The sequence below is a fragment of the Pholis gunnellus genome (genome assembly GCF_910591455.1).
Source record: "Pholis gunnellus genome assembly, chromosome: 23".
NCBI lineage: Eukaryota > Metazoa > Chordata > Actinopteri > Perciformes > Pholidae > Pholis > Pholis gunnellus.
In genome coordinates, this window is record NC_136550.1 from 4,068,435 (window position 1) to 4,074,434 (window position 6,000).

Below are 6,000 nucleotides of genomic sequence, written 5' to 3' on the forward strand. Positions count from 1 at the left end.
CAGTCTTTACGCTAAGCTAACTAGCTCCTGCACGGTACTCAACACGCAGACACAAGAGGTGGTATCGATCTCATCTAACGGCAACAAAATGTCTGAACTATGTTTTGGATCATATGTAGGAGAGATTTAACGTTCAGAGAGGTTTTTGAACGCCTTGGTTGAGGCACGTGTAACCAGCAAAGACTGACACTAAAGCCAAGTGCTTTTTTTTCCCGCCATTTATCTTGGACTAATTCTACCAAAACACTAAGACGGACAATAACGCATTTAATAAACCGCTGCACGGAAAGAACTTCATCCGCAGAAGTTTTTAAGTGTACGTTCTTCTCAAGCTGGGAGGAAACCCACTGGACTGGATTTTATTTGAGCTGGTTTCAAATACTAACTGATGAGCGCTTTAGTGAGTTTACCCAGACGCACCCGACAAAACACTACCGAACTGAACAAACCAGACGCCAAGTACATTTACACAGCACCAGCCAAGACGACACTATTCATCGGGTATTTCACTACCTGGTGGAAGGTTTTCACTCTTTAGCCAACAAACACCCGACGGAGATGACGCCCGGCTTTCACATACGAACAAAATAAAAGAGTTTAAAGTTTAAAATGAGTGCTACCGAGCGCCACGGCGGCTCATTATTAGGCCCCGTGTGAACTTGAGGAATTTGTGCTAAAATGTTTAAATATTCTACCAAAGTGAAATATGTCTTCAGAGGTGTTTTGAAGGGAACATTTTTGTTTTTTTTCTCTCGATATTTTTGCATCTCAGACCAGATGTTTTTGTCCATGACAAGAGAAAGCAACATATTCCTCTTTTTGTTTGTTTTACCACATTTCCATGCCGAGCTGTGGCCGCTCAGTCATCACATGCATAACACGTGTGTCGTCCACTAAACGATGGCAGATGGTCTGAGCTGGTTGGTCCTCTTCTTTCCTCCCACCTCTTAACTACAGCATTTGTCATCTCCAATGTCTACCTCTACACCTCAGTTTCTTTGTATCTTCCATGGTTTCTTCTTTTCAGACATTTATCTTGTACATTGATTGACATCAGCGTTTTGGCCTCAACGGGCTGTAAAAAAAAAAAAAAAAAAAGAAAAAGAAAGAAGCTCTAACTGATTCCTTTTAAAAAAAAAACACACAAATGTTGCACAAACAAAACTTCCCTGCACGGTGCAAACTACTGTATGCATACACACGTCTTTAACTATCATCTCATTGTCTTTTTATTTTGTGTCTTTTTAAAAAAAAAATTAAAAAAAACATTTGTCACTCATGTAATATAGAGAGATCAGACCCACTTGTTTTATATATGTTAATTTTTTTTCTTTTCTGTAAAGCCTTAGTCCTCGTATTTGATTTTATTTTTGTAGATATGATTAAAAAAAAAAAAAAGGATGTATAAATTATTTTCTTCTCCCTTGTTTTTAAAATCGGTGAGATTGTTTAGCTGCACAGAAGAAGAGAGCTTGTGTCTCAGATTCATGTGTTTTGTGAGATTAAAAAAAGAAACTGGCTCAAGAAGATGAAATGTGGATCCTGAGTCTTTGATCTTTGAGTTACATTGTCAATTGTTTTTTTACCACTTCAACTTCTACCATCTTTCTAAATCATACAATTTGAAAGGATTTGTCCAGAAACTGATGCAAGAAAACACTTTTATTTCTTCTGATAGTGAGAACAGAGCCGCCTACTCAGCTATAGTTGTATTCGTGGTTAAAAACAAACAATACATTGATTTGTTAAGGAAGGAAAGGAAACAATGGCTTTAATCTAGTTTATGCTCTGTGAAGCCGAAATGTGTCAATTTACATTTGCTAAGAATATGACCGGAAATGGATTATTCTTGGTGTAAAAATAAAAGAAAGTTTGCAAAAGGTCTAAGCGGTATAATAGAGGTATTCATATTAGTATGATCGTCAGTATTTTATAAATACAAGCAGATACATAACTTACATTTGTCCGAACTTAGCAAGAGACAATAAATGGTTTTCTGTTCATTATGTGGTAAAATTAGACAAAGTAGAACAATTATTTTTATTTTCATTATAGATACTAACTCATTTTTCTAGGTCTTTACAGACCTACATTTATCAGTTATTCACATTTACGTGATGGTCTTCATCTATTTCTAGTTTGTATATCTAATTATATGAGGCATTTACATTATGACAACTTCTACTAATTAAAGTAAAATACTTTATTTAAAATAACATTGATTCGGTACATTACCTTTTTCATACATTTCTGTCTTTGTTGGACATTTTTGTGGCGATCGTTATTGCTGCAAGAAAACAGTTTTTCAAGAGTAATTCTTTTTAATATGATATGAAAGCAGAGTATCGTGGAGCAGAATCCCTTCAACCTTAAAACACCATTTTCACTTTGAGATTAGGAGAAAATGTTTATTAATAATGTATAAAGAACAGCAACATTCAGACGTTGCTGTTGCTCCAGTCTGTTTTTACGTTAATTATTAAAGGTTTTAGCCACTCAATGTAATATTTAAGAGCAGTTCTTTAGAGGATACAATGTGCAATTCAAATATGTGGCAATGCTTTGACCGTTTTATTGCATTATTCATCTATAACAATGTTAATGTATTGTCATTCTACAACACAGGGTTGCACAACGAAATGCAAGTTGTGTCTGTGAGTCGGGTTTGTTACATTGTAACCTGTTAGTTAGGTATTATTTTGAAAATCCCGTCCCGGAAGCTGTGGGTGTACTCTATGCAGCTTGACTGTGTGTGGCTCTCAACTGGAGCCGCCTGGACGTCCACACAGAGCGGCTCAGCTCAGCGGGGCTCCGGCACACAACAGATGCGGAGCCGGGATGAGGTCCGTGTGCGCGCGGCTTCGATTTAAGATGCGATTCAACAGCCGAGAAAGCAAACGCAAACAAGTCGCGTTCACCTGAAAAAGGGGGAAACCAGTTGCACCGTTGAGCGTGGGGACTGCGGACGGATGAGAGTCCGGAGAAAGTGAACGCGGAGCTTTTTGGAGGCACTTTTCGTTGCTCGGCTCTGCTGCTCGTCTCTTTGTGCTGCGGGTTTGCAGCTTCTCCCCCCCCCCCCCCTCCTTTGGATAGAAAGGTAAGACATTCCTGCATGCATTATGGGTAAAAATGGGCTGTAAGCACGAGCACACCGGCTGATTGCTGCTTTAATGTAAAAAAAAAAACTACAAAAACATTGAAATTCCCATTTATTTTTTCTCCACAAATACTTTCTTTGATTTCTATAGCTGTGCTCGGTCTGTCAGGACTGATGAGTTGGCAGATAACAGTATCGATCACAGATTTTCACCACCAGTGTGAACGCGATCACCGGGTTTCCACGCTCACTCACCGACTCATTCATTGTTCTTATCCGCGCACTTTAACCGGTTTTGTTTTTTTGCGCTTTTACGCATTGTGTGCCAAATGGAACCCTGGTAGGTTTCCTTCCCCGTGGCCACATCAATGCTTGCTGTGCGGTCTGTTGCTCATCACTTCATCCTGGGTGTGTTCCGCTTTGTCTCAAATCACGGGCTCGCTGTGTGTTTCCACTGGTGTGTTTGAATCGACTGGCCCCGTGATGGTCGCCGGTTATTCGTGCGCGCTTGCAACGTGAAGGCCTCGAAGCCTGGGCTTTGGGTTGCTTCAAGGAGTCCGCGTCGAGGCTGCGGCCACGCCTCGCCGGCCCACTGCCGCCCTGAGGCCTGGAGGGCCCCTCGGGAGCCACACGGGCTGCAACCTGAGGCTGCACGCATGCAACAAGATGTTCCACCCAAAACACGAGAGGGAAAGGGAAACATTTCACTTGGCGACAAAGTCAATACACTAGCACTCAGTTTACATGTAATAATGCAAGTTTAGTGACTTAAAAAAATAAAAAAACTTGATAAACCTCCGAAAAACTTGTTTACAGTGTGGTAACATTTTAGTTGTTTTCTGTCCTGGCCAGTTTGTTTCCACACTGCACGTGGGGCCTCTAGCATCCCAGATGATGCTCAACGTGGAAACCAGTGTAGATCAATCAGTGGTGGATTGATTGCAGTGGATGAGGCTCATCGGAGCGGTCGATGGGATTGACCGTCTCAAAACCACCGGGTGGGAGAGAGAGAGATACTATGGTGTTCATGACGCCATAGTATTTTTTTAAAATCTGAGAGGATCTCTGATGTTGTGCATTCTGGCATGTTGTTCAGCGTAGGGTTAAAGCTCTGACTTTTACACTCAGAGATTTGTAAGTAAGTGATGATGAGACAATAGCTCAGTATTTATATATATATAGATATATATATTTGTTTAAATGCAGAGAGATGTTTTCCTCTCTACAGCATCTCTAAAAGCTGTTTTTAATGTTTTATTGTCTCTTGGGCCTCTCCGGGACGTTAACATCGTTGTTAATGCGTTCGTGTGTAAAGCTTTGGCTTCATGCTTGGACTCATTTCCATGCAGGAAAACAACTCTTCACCCCAGGTGTTTCTTACAGGCTGCATATTTAGCTGCGTTCGTTCCTCCCTCTGCCCTCACAGGCCTGCAGCAGGGATGTTGTGCAGCGTTCGGCTGATCGGGTTTTGGTCCCATCACGTCTTAGAGCCTCGTTCCAGCTGACTTCAGAGACTCCAACATGCTCTGTGGCATAAATGTAGATCTAAGGAGTTTTTATATAAAGCTGCAACCGGTGAAGCCCCCGGGTAACTCTAGTTGTATGCAGAGTCTCTAATCTTTTATTAGTCTTTACATTTTTCATGCAAACGTTTCAGAAAATGCTGTTTTCACCCTCAAATGTGGAGATTTCATATTAACCCGAGTGTCTTTGGGGCTTTGGACTGACAAAACAAGTCATTTTAAAGACGTCTGGAAACGAATCTGCAGTTTGTTGCAGCCGTAGATGTCGTCACCGGGGTCGAGAAACTCCTGTGTGAATTATTGTAGCTCCTCTTTGCACTGCAATGCATTTTTCAGAGCAGCCTCACATTAGTGAGGGTCCGCGTGTGAATCACATGAAAGCCATCAGACAGAACACTGTCGGGCCTGATGCGGGAGACGGACACATGGAGGTCATGGCCCAAATTGAGAGCGCGAGATTTGTTATTGGACCAAGAGTCCGTTTGTTCTGCGTCCAACTGCAAACTTAAAATGGAGGACAGACACCCATCCGGAGTCAGACTCCTGGTCAATGATTAGTGTCTGTTTCTGTCTTCTGAGGTGTGTATTTGAGGGAGAATGAGAGAGAGAGGGGGGGGGGCGGAGTTGTTGTTCTGGTTTCTGTGGCAACTCCCCCCCCGCCCCCCCCCCCTTGTCTTTTCTCACCCCTAGCCTCCCATTCATCCCCATTGTAGTAGTTAAGCTCTGTTGCCCTGAGAGACCACGGGGGACAGTTGGGGAATGTGGCGTCCGGGCGAGTATGTATCACGCAAAAAAAAAAAAGATAAACCAGCACAAGCGGGTTTGTCTCTAAATGAGACGCCGTGAACGTTGTGCCTCTGCTCCTCCAGCGTGCCGTGCACACCGGAGACCGAGAATAGAAGTTTGCGTAATTGCCCTTTATTGGCTGAGAACACACTCGGGCGGCCAAATAACTTGAGTTCGCTCATAAAAAAAAAAAAAAGCTCCCTTAATCCGGAAGAATGGGCCCGGTTATGTCCTGTGTGACTGAAAACACACCTCAGAGTGCCAACATCTTAACAATGTCTCTTCTTGTTGCTGCTTCTTGGTGTGTTTCCCTCTTTTATTCCTGTCTGTTATGACAAATTACCTCTCTCTCTCTCTCTCTCTCCTTATTTCTCTTTCTGCCTCCCTTCTTTACAAACTCCCTATTTATCTCATTTATCCCCCCCCCCCCAGGCCTCCAAGATAGATTCCCTCAGGAGTAAAGTGGACTTGCTGCGCCTCCCTCTGGCCCTCTCCACCAAGTCCATCAGCAACCGTAAGAGCCAGCTGGGCGTGGTCTGGGAGAAAGGCGGCGGCGGCGGCTCGTGGGCAGGAGGGGCCCGGAAACCCCGCCCA